We start from the raw sequence: 19,240 nt of genomic DNA, 5'->3' as shown, positions 1-19,240 counted from the left end.
ATAAATATAGATGCAAAAATCCTCAACATAATATTATCAAATTGAACCCAACAATACATATATAAAAAAAACATACAGTGTGATTAAGTTGGATTCATTCCACAATCATAAGAATGGTTCAACACACACGAATCAATTGATGCAATATACCACACTAACAAAAGGAAAGACAAAAACCATATGATCATCTCAATGAAAGTGAAAGTCACTCAGTCGTGTCTGACTCTTTGTGACCCATGGACTATACAGTCCATGGAATTCTCCAGGCCAGAATACTGGAGTGGGTAGCCTTTCCCTTCTACAGCGGATCGTCCCAACCCAGGGATCGAACCCAGGTCTCCCGCATTGCAGGTGGATTCTTTACCAACTGAGCTATCAGGGAAGCCCAAGAATACTGGAGTGGGTAGCCTATCCCTTACTCCAGCAGATCTTCCCAACCCAGGAATCAAACTGGGGTCTCCTGCACCACAGGCAGATTCTTTACTAACTGAGCTATCAGGGAAGCCTGATAGCTGCATCTCAACAGATGCAGAAAAAGCCTTAGACAAAATTCAACATCCATTCATGACAGAAACTCTCACCAAAGTGGGTAAAGAGGGAACATATTAAAGGCCATTTATGACAAACCCACAGCCAACATAATACTCAACAATGAAAACCTGAAAGCCTTCCCGCTAAATTCTGGAAAAAGTCGATGATGCCTACTCTCATGGCTCCTATTCAACATAGCATTGGAAGCCTTAGCCACGGCAGTCAGACAAGAAAAAGAAATAAAAGTTATTCAAATTAGAAAGGAAGAGATAAAACCATCAGTATTTGCACAGATGGCACAATATTCTATATAGAGAACCCTAAAGTCTCCACACCAAAACTATTAGAACTAATAAATGAATTCAGCAAGGTAGCAGTATACAAAGTCAATGTATACAAATCTATTATAATTCTTTACACTAATAATGAAATATCAGAAATAGGCAAGTAAAAGAAATCTTGTTTAAAATCACAGTAAAAAATATAGGAAAAATAGGAATAAACTTAGCCAAGCAGGTGAAAAGACCAATATGCTAAAAACTATAAAACATTGATAAAGGAAATTGAAGATGATTCAAAGAAATAGAACGAGAACCTGTGCTCTTGGATTGGAAGAATTAATATAGTCAAAATAGCCATACTACCCAAAGCAATCTACAGATTTAACGCAATCCCTATCAAAATGCCCAGGACATTTTTCACAGAACTAAAACAAACAATGCTAAAATTGGTATGGAACTACAAAGACCCAGAACTGCTGAAACAATCCTAAGAAAAAAAAACAATGCTGCATGCCTTACCCTTTCAGACTTCAGACAACACTACAAAGCTACAGTAATCAAAACCCCATGGTGTTGACACAAAAACAGACATATAGACCAATAGAACAGAATAGAGAGCCCAGAAACAAACCCACACACTTACAGTCAATTGATCTATGACAAAGGAGGCAAGAATATACAATAGAGAAAAGACAGTCTCTTCAGCAAGTGGTCTTGGGAGAGCTAGACCCCTACATATAAATCAATGAAATGAGAATACTCTCTCACACCATATACGAAGATAAGCTTAAAATGGTTTAAAGGCCTAAATATGATGTGATTCCATTAAAAACTCCTAGCCTAGAACATAGGCAAAACATTCTTTGACATAAATCATAGCAGTATTTCCTTAGATCAGTCTCCCATGGCAAAAGAAATAAAAGCAAAAATAAACAAATGGAACCTAATCAAATTTAAAGTGTTTGCACAACAAAGGAAACTATCAACAAAATGAAAAGACAACTTATGGAATGGGAGAAAATATTTGCAAATGATGCAACCAACAAGGAGTTAATATCCAAAATATACAAACAGCTCATATAACTCAATATTAAAAAAACCTCAAACAATCCAATCAATAAATGGGAGCAAAATCCAAATACACATTTCTCCAAAACATGACATACAGATGGCCAACAGGCAATGAAAAGATGCACAACATCACTAATTATGACAGAAATGCAAATCAAAACCACAATGAGGTATCACCTGTCAGGATGGCCATCACCAAAAACTCTACAAACAATACATGCTGAAGAGGTGTGGAGAAAAGGGAACCCTACTGCACTGTGAAGGAATGTAAATTGGTACAGCCACTATGCAAAACAGTATGGAGGTTCCTTGGAAAACTAAAAACAGGAAACTTCCCTGGTGGTCCAGAGGTTAAGAATCCACCTTTCAAAGCCAGGGATGTGGGTTCCATCCCTGGTCAGGGAACTAAGATACAACATGCTGGGGTAACTAAGCCCATGCACCAGAACTACTGATGCCCGCATGCTCTAGAGCCCATACTCCACAACATAAGCCTGTGAACCGCAACAAGAAGCCCTGTGGGACTCAGCTAGAGAAAGCCTGTGTGCCACAATGAAGAGCCCAAGTGCCACAACACCCAGCGCAGCCAAAAAAAAAACCTAAAAAGAGAGCTACCATGTGATCCAGAAATCCCATTTTGGGGTCTATACCCAAAAAGACAAAAAAACTCTAATGCAAAAAGATACATGCAATCCAATATTCATAACAGCACTATTTACAACAGCCAAGACATGTAAACAACCCGAGTGCCCACCAACAAATGACTGGCTTAAGAAGATGTGGTATAAATATACAGTGGAATATTACTATTATTGTTCAGTTGCTAAGTTGTGTCCAACTCTATTGTGACCCCATGGACTGTAGCCCACCAGGCTCCTCTGTCCTTGGGATTTCCCAGGCAAGAATACTGGAGTACGTTGCCATTTCCTTCTCCAGGGGATCTTCCCAACCCAGCAATCGAACCCATGTTTCCTACATTTAGCAAGTGGATTCTTTACCATTGAACCACCAGGGAAGCCCACAATGGAATATTACTCAGCCATAAAACAAATTAAATATTGCCATTTGCAGCAACATGGATGGCCCTAAGAATATTATGCGTATTGAAATAAGTCAGAGAAAGACGAATATTATATGGTATCACCTATATGTAGAATTTAAAATATAATAGAAATGAAAACTATATACAAAATAGACTCACAGACATTGAAAACAAATTTATGGTTACCATATGGAAGAGGGAGGCACGGAGGGACAAATTAGGAATATGGGATTAACAGATGTAAATTGCTATCAGTTCAGTTCAGTTGCTCAGTTGTGTCCGACTCTTTGCAACCCCATGAATCACAGCACGCCAGGTCTCCCTGTCCGTCACCAACTCCCGGAGTTCACTTAAACTCATGTCCATCGAGTCGGTGATACCATCCAGCCATCTCATCCTCTGTCGTCCCCTTCTCCTCCTCCCCGCAATCCCTCCAGCATCAGGGTCTTTTCCAATGAGTTAACTCTTCACATGAGGTGGCCAAAGTACTGGAGTTTCAGCTTCAGCATCAGTCCTTCCAATGAACACCCAGGACTGATCTCCTTCAGAATGGACTTGTTGGATCTCCTTGCAGTCCAAGGGACTCTCAAGAGTCTTCTCCAACACCACAGTTCAAAAGCATCAATTCTTCGGTGCTCAGCTTTCTTCACAGTCCAACTCTCACATCCATACATGACCACTGGAAAAAGCATAGCCTTGACTAGACAGACCTTTGTTGGGAAAGTAATAGCTCTGCTTTTCAATATACTATCTAGGTTGGTCATAACTTTCCTTCCAAGGAGTAAGCATTTTTTAATTTCATGGCTGCAGTCACCATCTGCAGTGATTTTGGAGCCCCAAAAAATAAAGTCTAATACTGTTTCCACTGTTTCCCCATCTATTTCCCATGAAGTGATGGGGCCAGATGCCATGATCTTCGTTTTCTGAATGTTGAGCTTGAAGCCAACTTTTTCACTCTCCTCTTTCACTTTCATCAAGAGGCTTTTTAGTTCCTCTTCACTTTCTGCCATAAAGGTGGTATCATCTGCATATCTGAGGTTATTGATATTTCTCCTAGCAATCTTGATTCCAGCTTGTGCTTCTTCCAGTCCAGCGTTTCTCATGAGGTACTCTGCATAGAAGTTAAATAAGCAGGGTGATAATATACAGCCTTGACGGACTCCTTTTCCTATTTGGAACCAGTCTGTTGTTCCATATCCAGTTCTAACTGTTGCTTCCTGACCTGCATATAGGTTTCTCAAGAGCCAGGTCAGGTGGTCTGGTATTCCCATCTCTTTCAGAATTTTCCACAGTTTATTGTGATCCACACAGTCAAAGGCTTTGGCATAGTCAATAAAGCAGAAATAGATGTTTTTCTGGAACTCTCTTGCTTTTTCCATGATCCAGCAGATGTTGGCAATTTGATCTCTGGTTCCTCTGCCTTTTCTGAAACCAGCTTGAACATCTGGAAGTTCATGGTTCACGTACTGCTGAAGCCTGGCTTGGAGAATTTTGAGCATTACTTTACTAGCGTGTGAGATAAGTGCAATTGTGCGGTAATTTGAGCATTGTTTGGCATTGCCTTTCTTTGGGATTGGAATGAAAACTGACCTTTTCCAGTCCTGTGGCCACTACTGAGTTTTCCAAATTTGCTGGCATATTGAGTGCAGCACTTTCACAGCATCATCTTTCAGGATTTAGAATAGCTCAACTGGAATTCCATCACCTCTACTAGCTTTGTTTGTAGTAATGTTTTCTAAGGCCCACTTGACTTCACATTCCAGGATGTCTGGCTCTAGGTGAGTGATCACACCATCATCATCTGGGTCATGAAGCTCTTTTTTGTACAGTTCTTCTGTGTATTCTTGCCACCTCTTCTTAATATCTTCTGCTTCTGTTAGGTCCATACCATTTCTGTCCTTTATCGAGCCCATCTTTGCATGAAATGTTCCCTTGGTATCTCTAATTTTCTTGAAGAGATCTCTAGTCTTTCCCATTCTGTTGTTTTCCTCTATTTCTTTGCACTGATTGCTGAGGAAGGCTTTCTTATCTCTCCCTGCTATTCTTTGGAGCTCTGCATTCAAATGGGTATATTTTTCTTTTTCTCCTTTGCTTTTCGCTTCTCTTCTTTTCACAGCTATTTGTAAGGCCTCCTCAGACAGCCATTTTGCCCTTTTGCATTTCTTTTCCATGGGGATGGTCTTGATCCCTGTCTCCTGTACAATGTCACGAACTTCCATCCATTGTTCATCAGGGACTCTATCAGATCTAGTCCCTTAAATCTTATTTCTCACTTCCACTGTATAATCATAAGGGATTTGATTTAGGTCATACCTGAATGGTCTAGTGGTTTTCCCCACTTTTTCAATTTAAGTCTGAATTTGGCAATAAGGAGCTCATGATCTGAGCCACAGTCAGCTCCTGGTCTTGTTTTTGCTGACTGTATAGAGCTTCTCCATCTTTGGCTGCAAAGAATACAATCAATCTGATTTCAGTGTTGACCATCTGGTGATGTCCATGTGTAGAGTCTTCTCTTGTGTTGTTGGAAGAGGGTGTTTGCTATGACCAGTGCGTTCTCTTGGCAAAACTCTTATTAGCCTTTGCCCTGCTTCATTCCGTATTCCATGGCCAAATTTGCCTGTTACTCCAGGTGTTTCTTGACTTCCTACGTTTGCATTCCAGTCCCCTATAATGAAAAGGACATCTTTTTTGGGTGTTAGTTCTACCAGGTCTTGTAAGTCTTCATAGAACCGTTCAACTTCAGCTTCTTCAGTGTTACTGGTTGGGGCATAGGCTTGGATTACTATGATATTGAATGGTTTGCCTTGGAAACAAACAGAGATCATTCTGTCGTTTTTGAGATTGCATCCAAGTACTGCATTTTGGACTCTTTCGTTGACCATGATGGCTACTCCATTTCTTCTAAGGGATTCCTGCCCGCAGTAGTAGATATAATGGTCTTCTGAGTTAAATTCACCCATTCCAGTCCATTTTAGTTCGCTGATTCCTAGAATGTCGACGTTCACTCTTGCCATCTCCTGTTTGACCACTTCCAATTTGCCTTAATTCATGGACCTGACATTCCAGGTTCCTATGCAATATTGCTCTTTACAGCATCGGACCTTGCTTCTATCACCAGTCACATCCACAATTGGGTATTGTTTTTGCTTTGGCTCCATCCCTTCATTCTTTCTGGAGTTATTTCTCCACTGATCTCCAGTAGCACATTGGGCACCTAACGACCCGGGGAATTCCCTTTTCAGTATCCTATGATTTTGCCTTTTCATACTGTTCATGGGGTTCTCAAGGCAAGAATACTGAAGTGGTTTGCCATTCCCTTCTCCAGTGGACTGCATTCTGTCAGACCTCTCCACCATGACCCTCCTGTCTTGGGTGGCCCCACACAGCAGGGCTTAGTTTCATTGAGTTAGACAAGGCTCTGGTCCGTGTGATCAGATTGGCTAGTTTTCTGTGATTATGGTTTCAGTGCGTCTGCCCTCTGATGCCCTCTCACAACACCTACCATCTTACTTGGGTTTCTCTTACCTTGGACGTGGGGTATCTCTTCACGGCTGCTCCATAAAGTGCAGCCACTGCTCCTTACCTTGGATGAGGGGTATCTCCTCACAGCCGCCCCTCCTGACCTTGAATGTGGAGTAGCTCCTCTCAGCCCTCCTGCACCGGCGCAGCTGCCGCTCCTTGGACGTGGGGTTGCTCCTCTCGGCCACATCCCCTGACCTCGGGCGTGTGGTAGCTCCTCTCGGCCGCTCCTGTGCCGATGCAGCCTGGCACTCTCGGTCACCGTCCCTTACCTTGGGCAAGGGGTAGCTCCTCTCAGCCATGCTTCTGCGCAGTCCATTGCAGCTGGCGCCCACATAAAATAAATAAGGCAACAAGGATTTACGGTATAGCCTAGAGAACTATACCCAGCTTCTTGTAATAACCTAAAACGAAATATAATCTGAAAAAAAAATAACCTGAATCAGGTATTCTGTATCCCTCAAATTAGCACATTATGAGTAAATTATACTTAAATTTGAAAAAAAGGGGGAGAGATTATCTTGGGTGGGCCTGACCTAAACAGATGAGTCTTTATAAAGGAACTGGGCTCCTGGTACTGAGAAGGATCCAACACCTGAAAGATATTTGGTATCAGGGAGAATTTTCCATTCCATGGCAAGGACCTGAAAAAAGTCTCTAGGAGCTGAGAGTGACCCCTGGCCAATAGTCAGCAAGAGAATAGGCACCTCAGTCCTACAACTGTATGGAACTAAGCCCTGCTACCAACCTGAATGAGCCTAAAAGGCAGCCCTAAGCTTCAGGCAAGATTACAGGTCTAGCCAACACCTTGATTTTAGCCTTGTGAGAATCTAAGCTCAGAGTCCAGCCACGCTGGGCCCTGGTTTCTAACCTATAGAGCTATGAACTAATAAATGGCTTGTGTTTTAAGCTATTAAATTTGTGGTGATCTGTTATAGAGCCATAGAAACTAATTCAACTCAGTTCTAACATTGGTCCTGCCTTTAGTTTACTGTGTGACCAAGGGTATGTCACCCTCTCTGAGGTTCAGCTTCCACAGCTTCCACAGTTAAGGACAACAGTAACTCATCTCCCATCTGCAGGATTCATGTGAAAGTCAAATGACTTAATGTACATAAAAGCATTTTCAAAGGTATAAAGTGGCTTATAAATGGAAAGTTTATTATTGTCATGTTCAAAATAAACCTCCAATTCTGGCCACCAGAAATGATTCAGAATCAACCAATCAGGGCTTTGGTGTTAAACAATCATGGGCTAAAATCCTGGTTCTTCCTCTTACTAGCCCATCTTTTGATAGGGTTATTTAACCTCATTAAGACTTACTGTCCTGGGTATACAAATATGAACCTCATAAAATTGTTGTGCACTTCAAATATCATAGTGCCTGGCACAGAATAAGTGCTCAATATATAATAATAAAATCATGCATGTATCAGGCCTGGAGGGCAGCCTGTTCAGGTTTGGGCAGATTAGATGGCTCTGGGAGAGAGATTTTCCAATGAAATCGATCAAATATTTGATGTGTCTGAATGTCTTCAGAGGCGATTCAGACATCTGGCAAAGTTTACAGCTGCCTTACTGATAAATATGTAAAAAATTAAGAAACCCAAAAGCCAGATGACTATTAACTCCAGGGGAAGGATTGTGCAAGAGGGAAAAAAAAAGTAATAACCATAATTCATTACATGGATCAGCTGTATAAAATATTTACAAAACACTGAAACATGCAATAAGATAAACACTGAATAGCTATTCAATCAAAGGTTCACTGCGGGAAGGGGGAGAGTGTACACTACAACTTTACTGGAAGCGTGTTGGGGGTCGGGGGGAGGGTGCTCATGTGGAAAGGGCAGGAAGAGAAACGTAAAAGATTTAAAGAAAAAAGAACGGATTCATGGATTAAGTATTATGCTCTAATTTGATCATTGTGAGTAAAAGAGATTTTAGTCCATTAAAGATTTAAACTTGTAAAACAAAGATGTAGTGATAATAATATTTTAAGAGGGCCACAACCACAGGATTTGGGGGCTAGCTCACTGTGGCTCAGACAATAAAGAAACCCCCTGCCAATGCAGGAGACGTAAGAGACATGGGTTCGATCCCTGGGTCGGGAAGATCCTCTGGAGAAAGGAATGGAAACCCACTCCAGTATTCTTACCTGGAAAATCCCATGGGCAGAGGAGCCAGGTGGGCTATAGTCCATGGGGTCGCAAAGAGTCAAACACAACTGAGCGACTAACAGTTTCACACTTTCAGAGTCGTCTGACAGGGCATTATTTTCCTGTCAGAGGAAGAGTTACAGGGTTCCAGAAGGCATAGAGGTTTCTAGCAAGTGAAAAATAAAATTCCCATCTATTGTACTTTGGGAAGGTAAAATCGCAAATATTAATACACGTGAAGGCATTTGCCTATGTCAAATTCAAGCAGGAACAAATGGCATACAGGTGGCGGTGTTCAGGAGTGAATTTGACACCATTTATCTCCCAGGCTCACCAGACCACCAGGCCCATATCCTGCTGACACACGGCTGAGGGCCTGTAACAAAATAGGGGTTGATCAGTCCTGGGTTGCTTGATTCTGAATCATTTCCTGTGGTCAAAGTTGGGGGTTTATTTTGAACGTGACAATAATAAACTTTCCATTTATAAGCTGCTTTATTCTTTCGCAAGTGCTTTCATGTACATTAAGTCATGTGATTTTCACATGAGTCCTGCAGGCAGGAGATGAGTCACTGTTGTCATGAATTGTGGAAGCTGACGCTCAGAGAGGGTAAGTGACATACCCTTGATCACACAGTAAATTGGAGGCAGGACCAATAATAGAACCAAGGTGTGTTAGTTTTCCATGACTCTGTAACAGATCACCACAAATTTAGCACCTTAAAACAACAGTCATTTATTAGCTCATAGTTATGTAGGTTAGAAATTGGGGCTTTCCCTCTCAGTAGTATCCTAATGTAGATTTACATGCAGGAAAGCACAGATCTTAAGTGCTTGAAAACCTTTTACATATGTATATGCCTATGTGATCAGCATTCGGATCAAGATATGGCCCACTTTTTCACCCCCCAAAGAGTTCTCCTGTGTCCCTTTCCACTTAATTTTACCCCCTTTGCCTCCCAGAGGTAACAGCTATTGTGACTTTTACTACCATAAATTAAATTTTGCCTTTTTAAGCTTCATGTAAATATTAACAGAAGCATGTACTATTTACTCATGTGTCTGGCTTTTTTTCACCCTGCAGAATGTTTGTGATTCATCCATGCAGTTGTGTATATCCATGCTTTGTTCTTTCAAAAAAATGTATTTTGATTTTTTTAATTGAGGTATAATTGACATGGGCTTCCCAGGTGGCACTAGTGGTAAAGAACCTTCCTGCCAATGCAGGGGACATAAGAGATGTGAGTTCGATCCCTGGGCTGGGAAGATCCCCTGGAGAAGGGCATGGGAACCCACTCCAGTATTCTTGCCTGAAGAATCCCATGCACAGAGGAGCCTGGTGGGCTACAATCCATAGGGTCACAAAGAGTTGGACATGACTAAAGCGACTTAACACGCATGCATGCATAATTGACATACAACATTATGTTAATTTCAGGGGTACAGCATAATGATAATTTTAAAATTGAGGTATAATTGACACATAACATGTTATATGTTCAGGGGTACAGCATAATGATGTAATATTTGTATATATTGCAAAACGACCACTCCAGTAAAATGTAGTTAACATCTGTCACTACAGTTAAAATTTTTTTTTCTTGTGATGAGAACATTTTAAGAACTACTCACACGCTTTGTTCTTTTTACATTCCACTGTATGAATAGCCCTTCTACTGCGCATGGACATTTGAGTTGTTTGAAGCCCTGGGCTCTTAACTGCTGACCTATGTATGAGGTAAATGTCATCCCACTGCTGATTGGCTTTGCTTCGACTTCACTTACGAAGGCTGGTGGGACTGCTGGAGTGGATTCATCGTCAGGGAGCAGGTGATGGCCTTGGGGCTTCTCAGAAAGCGGCCCTTGGACCACTCTGGTGATAGCAAGAGGCGAAATACCTTTGCCCACCGAAGACAGGAGAGCCCAGCTGCATCCGTAGGCTGCCTCACCCTTTAAGGGCAGCCACAGTTTCTCTCTGAGGTTAATTGTTTTGAAATCTCCATGGCTACTCGAGAGTCCCCCAGTTCCCTGGGAAGTTCCTGAGCTTCCACCTGTCAAGTCATCAGGGTTAGGAGAGGTTGTCTGGCCTCAAAAGCCATTTGTAAAGCTAATAAACAAATCACAAGGCAAATTGAGTCCAGTGTGTCTCTGGTGAACCCAGCAGCAGTTTTATTGTGGGCTTAAGGGTGGGATGGCTCAGACGCAGGCACGTGGGGTCACCTGCACAAAGCCTGGGGAAGTTTTATGGGCCCTTGGTGGACTTGCACGCCTGCTACAATGAACGTGCCCAACAAAGGGGTCCTTTAAAGAAGAGAAGTTTTATGGCCTTCGACAGCAAGCTGGGGCTTGTTCTCCGACTTCGGGGAGGAGGTGCGGGAGAAGGTGATTTATAGCAGCTGGGGCACCCCCCGACTCTGGTGAACTTCTCCAGGTTAAAACGCGCATCTGGTGGTCTCCAGAAGCCTGGAGGCTGGTCTATGGTGAGCAGCTGGGGGTGACAGCTTACAGCTCCGAAGATGATTAAAAGCCTGGCAAACGGGACTGACGGGCACTCTTTCAAAGAACTTGAATCATTCAGCCTGGAGAAGTAAAGACAAAAACCCACGCTCAAGTATATAAGAGGCTCTTACACCAAAGTTGGTGGTCAGCTACTCTCTCTCTCTCAGAAAAAGGAAAAAACAAATCATAAGATGATGAAGTAGTTTTATATTCCAGTGGGAGGGATGGAGGGTTGAGAGTTAAAAGCAAAGGTCTGACAATGAGAACTGAAGATCAGACTGGGTTACCGTGGAGGCTGATGGAACCTTTTCTGCAGAGCTGGGCGAACAGACGGGAAGTAGCTAAAGGTCAGGAGGAGACGGGTGACCTCTCAGGTTGCTTTATTTCTGTACTGTTGTTTTAGTGTGAGTTCCCGATAAGCATACCCTGAGACAAGGATGTAGGTACAAGTAGTTCACTTGGGAAGAGGTCCCAACAAGCACAGTGATGACCTGGAGAAGTGAGACAGGGCAGGAAGGAAGGCCAATCAAGGGTGAGCTAAACATTGGGTGACCTCTGTGGGCAGCTGGGTGCAATTGCACCCGGGACTCTGGGAGATAGGATAGAACAGAACTGTTGTCCCTGATGAGCAAAGAAGTTGGAGGATTTATCCATCAATTCCTACCTCTCACTGGTTGAGGCTCATTCCTTTTCTGAAGAGTCCTGTGGTCATTTACTTGGGTAACAGAGCCTTAGAAAAATGAGACTGCACAGACTTTTCAAGGATTTAGGGTACAAATGTTAATACCAGCGACAAAAAATACCACCATGGGCACACCCTGTTCGAATAGAAAGAACAAGGGGGCCAGGTCATAAATGGAGTTCTGGCCCAGGTCTACCTGATGGTCATTCCATTGAGTCCATGAACCTACACACTGGTCATTTTTTTTTGGTCACTGAATGTCTACTTGGAATGGATATACTCAGTGGCTATCAGGCCCCGATCCATATTGGTTCCTTGGCCAGTGAAGTAAGGGCTACCACAGTAAGACAAGATGGAAGCCTCTGAAATTCCCCCCTTGCACATCAAGCCAAGATAGTAAATCATAAGCAACAGTACATCCTGGGGGGATAGCAGAGATTAGGGCCACCCTCAATGATTTAAAGAATGCAGGATGGGTGGTCCCCAAATATCCCCATTTAATCCACCAGCTTGGTCCCTAAAATCTTCCCTGGTGGCTCAGATGGTAAAGAGTCTGCCTGCAATGCAGGAGATGTGAGTTTGATTCCTGGGTCGGGAAGATCCCCTGCAGAAGAGAATAGCAACCCACTCCAGTAATCTTGCCTGGAGAATTCCATGGACAGAGGAGCCTGGTGGGCTACAGTCCATGGGGTCACAAAGAGTTGGACATGACTGAGCGACTAACACTTTTTTACTTTCACTTCACTGGTCCCTAAAAGAACTGGATGGATTATGGTGAACAAGAGTAGATCACTTAATGAAGTAGTAGCCCCAACTGCAGCTACTCTGCTCAATCTTTACTTCTGGTACATGTATGGGGATCCAGAAAATATATTCTTTTCCATCTCTAATAGCTTGCATTTGCGTAGGATGGACAACAGTACACGTGGTCTTGCTTCAGGACTAAGTTAACTTCCCAACCTCTCTGATAACCTAAAGAGCTCTGGACCATCTGGACATTCTGCAAAACACTGTATGGATGTACCATGTTGCTGGCATCATATTACTCGAACCAAATGGGCGAGAAGTGGTATGTTGGAGCCCTTGAAAAGACACATGAACTCCAGAGAGTGAAAGATGAACTCTATGAAAATTAGGGCCTTACCCACCAGTGAAGGTTGGAGCAACCCAGTGAACTGGAGCATGCTGGGATATCCCCTAGAAAGTAAAAGACGACTTACTGAATTTCACATGTCCCACCACTAAGAAAGGAGTGCCGTGTTTGTTAATCCTCCTCAGGGAATATCCATCAGCTGAGTGATAGAGAAGACTGCCAGTCTTGAGTGGGGCCCAGAGTAGGAAGGGACTCTGCGGCAAGTTCAGACTGAGGTGCCAGCAGCCCTCCATCTTAGACTATATAGCCTGATACTTGAGATCAGTGTAGCGGGGAAAGATGCTGGATAAAGGTGATAGCCAGTCCTGACAGACGATCATAGTGGAGATGCCTAGACCTAGCTTCTAGAGCAAGGCCATGCCATGCCATTCAGAAAGCAGCTCCCTGCATGATACTGGCCCTGATGGAGTCAGAGCATGTAAATTTGGGATATCAAGTGACCATCAGATCAGATCAGATCAGTCGCTCAGTTGTGTCCGACTCCTTGCGACCCCATGAATCGCAGCACGCCAGGCCTCCCTGTCCATCACCAACTCCCGGAGTTCACTCAGACTCACGTCCATCGAGTCAGTGATGCCATCCAGCCATCTCATCCTCTGTCGTCCCCTTCTCCTCTTGCCCCCAATCCCTCCCAGCATCAGAGTCTTTTCCAATGAGTCAACTCTTCGCATGAGGTAGCCAAAGTACTGGAGTTTCAGCTTTAGCATCATTCCTTCCAAAGAAATCCCAGGGCTGATCTCCTTCAGAATGGACTGGTTGGATCTCCTTGCAGTCCAAGGGACTCTCAAGAGTCTTCTCCAACACCACAGTTCAAAAGCATCAATTCTTTGGCACTCAGCCTTCTTCACAGTCCAACTCTCACATCCATACATGACCACAGGAAAAACCATAGCCTTGACTAGACGAACCTTTGTTGGCAAAGTAATGTCTCTGCTTTTGAATATGCTATCTAGGTTGGTCATAACTTTCCTTCCAAGGAGTAAGTGTCTTTTAATTTCATGGCTGCAGTCACCATCTGCAGTGATTTTGGAGCCCAGAAAAATAAAGTCTGACACTGTTTCCACTGTTTCCCCATCTATTTCCCATGAAGTGGTGGGACCGGATGCCATGATCTTCGTTTTCTGAATATTGAGCTTGAAGCCAACTTTTTCACTCTCCTCTTTCACTTTCATCAAGAGGCTTTTGAGTTCTTCACTTTCTGCCATAAGGGTGGTGTCATCTGCATATCTGAGGTTATTGATATTTCTCCCGGCAATCTTGATTCCAGCTTGTGTTTCTTCCAGTCCAGCATTTCTCATGATGTACTCTGCATATGACCATAACCACCCATGATGAGCTCAGACTGTAAGATCTACCAAATCACAACTTTGGGCAGACCCGGCATAAGCCATTGCATGATGAGAACGATACTCCTGTGTTGGAGACGAGGAGGAGCAGAGTGCACAAGTAAGATGCACGAAGAGGTGATCTAGATGCCATGATATCCACCACTGTTGTATAAGCCTCTTCTCTTTAGCTGACCTCAAAGGGCCATGTGTGGGGGTCCCTTATGACTAGCTGATGGGTAAGTGACAGGGCTGAGCTCAAGTTACAGATGGAACAACTTGGTAGATTGTTGCAAGCCAAAAATGAGTGACTGTCACACTATAGCCTCAGTCAGGGGTGGCCGTAAATACAGAAGTGAGGAGAAATCTCAATGGGCAGAGATCTAGCCAATGCGCCTGACAATTTACCTTGTACAGAAAGAGAAGCAGCCCGAAGTAAGAAAATATATAGACTCATAGGCAGTGGCAAATGGCCAGGTTGGTTGGTCAGGGTCCAGAAAGGAGAAAGATTAGAAGATCGAGGATGGATTTCCCTGGTGGTCCAGTGGTTAAGAATCCACCTGCCAATAACCGACAAGAACCTACTGCATAGCACATGGAACTCTGCTCAATGTTATGGGAGGTGGGGTTTGGGGGGAGAATGGATACATGTCTATGTATGGCTGAGTTCCTTCACTATTCACCTGAAACTGCTACAACACTGTTTGTTAATCAGCTATAACCCAGTACAAAACAAAAATTAAAAAAAAAAAAGAATTTGCCTGCCAGAGCAGGGGACATGGCTTTGATCCCATGAAGATTCACAAGGAAGATTCCACAATCCGCGGAGCAACTAAGCCCACACGCCACAATTACTGATGCCCACGCACCTTAGAGTCCATGCTTTGCAACAAGAGATGAGAAGCCTACTCACCACAGCTAGGGAGTAACCCCCACTCACCGCAACTAGAGAAAAGCCCACACAGCAATGAAAACCCAGCACGGCCAAAAATAAATAAATAAAAATTTTAAAAAAGATCAGGGACCAGCAAATGTGGGGAAGAGGTGTGTGGAGGAAGGGACCTATGGGGGTATGCACTACATACGAAGATATTTGTGTCAGACATAAATATGCACCAGAGAGCACTGACCACGGAAGAGGCACCAACCAACCAGGTAGAAAGAATGATTCTGCCAGTTGACATCCATCATCCTCTGTCAGTGGCCACCCCGGTGCTGGCACAATGGCATAATACATGTGTGAATGAAGTAGTTACGGCATAGGAATGGAGGTTATTTATGGGCCCAATCGCATAGGGCCCTCTGTCACTAAGGCTGATTTAGCTATTGGCACAGTTGAATGTCCAACCTGTCATTAACAATGCTAAACTCCCAATATGCCGCCATTCCTCAAAGGGGCCTGTTGACCACTTGGTAGCAAGTTGATTTCCACCCTGGACAGGGCAATAATTCAACTTGACTGGGATCAACAGATGTGTGTGGTATGGGTTTACCTTTGTTGACTACTGGGGCTCAGCAAGCACCCCTACCATAAGGCACTGGACTCACTGAGATGGGATCTTACACAGCATCAACTCAGACAGGGGAGCCCTCTTTACAGCAAATCAGGCATGAGTGTGGGCAGATAACCACAGGATGCTCTGGTTCTATCATATACTGCACCACCCAGGAGCTGTGGGCACAATAAAGCAGAGGAAAGGCTGTGAATGGTGCCGCTGATGCCCCAGTTTGGAGAAAATGTCCTGTAAGGATGGGATTCCATCTTTCAGGACATTGTCCATCCTCCAAAACAACAATTAGAAGGTGTTGTGGCCTCATAAGTAGGCTATGTGCATCTAGGAACCAAGAGATGAAAGTGGGAGTGGCCCAGTTCATATCAACCCCATTGATTCACTGGGGGAACGTGTGCTTCTAGTCCACACAATATGGATCTACAGGTCTTGATTCTCAGAAGAGGAATGCTTACATCAGGGGACACAGTAAGGTTTTCATTACACTTTAAGATTCAGTGGTCTCCCAGTCTCTGGGCTCCTTATGCCAAGTGACTTAGCAGGCAAAGAAAGTGCCACCATCCTGGCAGTGGTAACAAACTCCTAATCATTAGAAGGATGTAGAGCCGCAGGTATGCAACCCAGAGAGTCAGGAATCCGGCTCCCAAATCATCCACTGAGGAATCTGTTGGTGCCCTTAACGCCCAGGGGTAATGGTAAATGGACAAGTACAGCTGTCACAGCGTCAGAGACCATGGTAACCCAGTGTTCAGACCTTCCATGCATGAGGGTCTTTATCACTTCACCACTAACAGCAACTAGACAATAGGTGTGCTAGCCAAGGGGAGTCTATGAAAGCTGGTGGAGGAGGAGTAACTACTATGGCTTCAAAATCAACTCTCAGCAGCAGTAGGGGCTAGAGTTCTCCTACCTACTCCTTTAAGTTTCCCAGAAAACATGACCCCAGAATCCTGGACAAGCTCTTCTCGAGTGCAGTCAATTTATCATAAGAAGTAAGTGAATGAAGTGGCGCAAAGGGGCAGACTGTGGGAAATACTGTCCTGTTCTACCCACGTGCTCTTTTAGAACCAGCCTACCCGGCGCCCCGCCCTGCCGCTGATGGCTCACAGCTGTGTCCTCAGGTACAGTGAACACTGTAGTTGCCCAAGGTTATGCTTCTTCCCCAGGGAAGCCTGCAGCCAAAGACAAAGACCCAGTCTGTGAGGTCTCGGGTCCAAGAATTCCTTCCTCTGCAGTCCTTACAGTTTACCTCTTGTTATTACTATTGCCAACCATGTGATGCAGCTGGATTAAGAAGAGAGAAAGGAAGTGGAGAAAAGGGAGCACTTGTACACTGTTGGTAGGAATGTTCATTGGTGCAGCCATTGAGGAAAACAGTATGGAGGTTTCTCAAAAAACAAAGTTACCATATGATCCAGCAATCCCAGTCTTGGGCATGTACCCAGAGGAAACCATAATTCGAAAACATACACGCATCCCAATGTTCATACTAACACTGTTCACAATGGCCAAGGCATGGAAGCAACTTCAGTGCCCACTGACAGATGAATGGACAAAGAAGAGGTGTTACATATATACAATGGAATACTATTCAGCCATAAAAAAGAATGAAACCTTATCATTTGCAGCAACACGGATGGACTTGGAGGGCATTATGCTAAGTGAAATAAGTCAGACAAAGACAAATTATGATATCACTTATACAGACAGTCTAAAAAATACAACAAACTAGTGAATATAACAAAAAAGAAGCAGACTCACAGATATAGAGAGCAAACTAGTAGTTACCAGTGGAGAGAGGGAAGTAGGGAGGGGCAACACAGCAGGTGGGGATAAAGAGATACAAACTATTAGGTATAAAATAAGCTACAAGGATACATTGTACAATATGGGGAACAAAATCAATATTTTACAATAACTATATGTGGAATAGAACCTTTAAAATTGTCAATCACTGACGGAGGAGCCTGGTAGGCTGCAGTCCATGGGGCGCTAAGAGTTGGACACGACTAACAGCTTCACTTTCACTTTTCACTTTCATGCATTGGAGAAGGAAATGGCAACCCACTCCAGTGTTCTTGCCTGGAGAATCCCAGGGATGGCGGGACCTGGTGGGCTGCCGTCTATGGGGTCGCACAGAGTCGTACATGACTGAAGTGACTTAGCAGCAGCAGCATACTGTACAACTGTAACATATAATATTGTACATCAACTGCATTTCAATTAAAAAAAATTTTTTTTAATTTCAGAATAGGAAAAAAAAGAGAAAATCAGTGTCGGACCTGAAGGTCACAGGCCTAACTTATCTGTCCTGGAAAACTTGGTAAACAAGTTAAGCAGGCAGAGCTGCCTACATAACCCATGGGGCTTCACGTGAAATGAAAATGCAGGGCCCCTGTTCCAAAAGCAGGAAAAAAGTACTGTTCAAGTTACCAAAATATAGACTTTTTCCTTTAAAAAATGTTTTATGACCTCTAAACACAGTAACAGTGATACACACATAACAATATAAATGTACAAACTGCAAACAATAACATTTTGGTGTCATAATATTACGTAGTACAATAAATGATACTTCATTTTTAAATTTTTATTTTATTTTATTATGGATCTTCCCAGACCAGGGATTGAACCCATGTCTCCTGCATTGGCAGGCAGATTCTTTACCATTGAGCCACCAGGGAAGTCTGATATTTTATTAATGTGATATCTTGACTGACCATATTTCTGTGGCTCACTTTTCTGCTTTTTCATTTATTAGGTCATCAAAATTTATACTTTTAGCAACTTCATTTTCAATCTATGCAAATTGAAAGCAACATCAGTCACTCCTGGCAAATGCGAAATTACAGATAACTTTGAAAACTTCTAATTTTGAAAAGGATCTTTCTGCTGATGCAACTGTTACAAGAATTGTTATGGGTGTTTCTATAGGCTGTGACAACATTGGGATACATATCTAATCAATTATATCAAAATATATTTTGAAATTCAAAAATTTCAGCATATCTAGACCTGATGATTCTGATAGAACATTTTTTCTAAAAAAATTTCTACACAAATCAGTTTCATGTAAATTTGAATTTAATCTTAAACATAAATTTATATAAGGCACTTTAATGTTTTGTCTGACATTTTCTGTAACTTGCACAAGTCACAGAAGAAACTTGAAGTGGCTTCAGGATTTATGTATAATACATTCAAAATGCCTGTTTATGTATTCTATTGCCATATCTTCAACTGTAAGGAAAACTTAATTTAAAAATTGTCCTTTTGATTAATAATTGGTTCATCCAAAGTTTCCTGTGAAAACTGTATTCTTTTCAGCTGAACTCGGTGATCTTTAAATTTAATTTCTATTTCTGAACCTGTGGGTATTTCCCATGCATTGTTGCAATGGTTTTCAAAACTCAAGATTCTAAACACTTTGAAAAACTTTTAATAGCTCCCTGATGTGTTTTATTGCA

The 19,240-nt window shown here is 42.9% G+C and overlaps 1 long non-coding RNA gene across 5 annotated transcripts in view; it reads right to left on the bottom strand.

The window, feature by feature from the left end:
• The window catches only part of LOC147340181 (uncharacterized), a 274,415-nt gene that overhangs the window by 42,564 nt on the left and 212,611 nt on the right, over window positions 1-19,240 (bottom strand). For 2 of the 5 annotated variants that reach the window (XR_015158645.1, XR_015158639.1), the window contains one exon: window positions 9,315-11,182. The exons of 1 other annotated variant lie outside the window; for it this stretch is intronic. This is a non-coding gene — a long non-coding RNA (uncharacterized LOC147340181). Of the gene's footprint in view, window positions 1-6,508; window positions 6,769-9,314; window positions 11,183-19,240 lie in introns of those variants that run through there. 2 more of the 5 variants (XR_015158636.1, XR_015158638.1) reach the window with 2 other exon arrangements.

This window comes from Bos grunniens, chromosome X (assembly GCF_055505025.1).
Source record: "Bos grunniens cultivar Pamir isolate PY7600 chromosome X, Bosgru_T2T1.0, whole genome shotgun sequence".
NCBI classification, from domain to species: domain Eukaryota; kingdom Metazoa; phylum Chordata; class Mammalia; order Artiodactyla; family Bovidae; genus Bos; species Bos grunniens.
The sequence above is the reverse complement of the archived record's forward strand: the minus strand, read 5'-3'. Positions and strand labels throughout refer to the sequence as shown.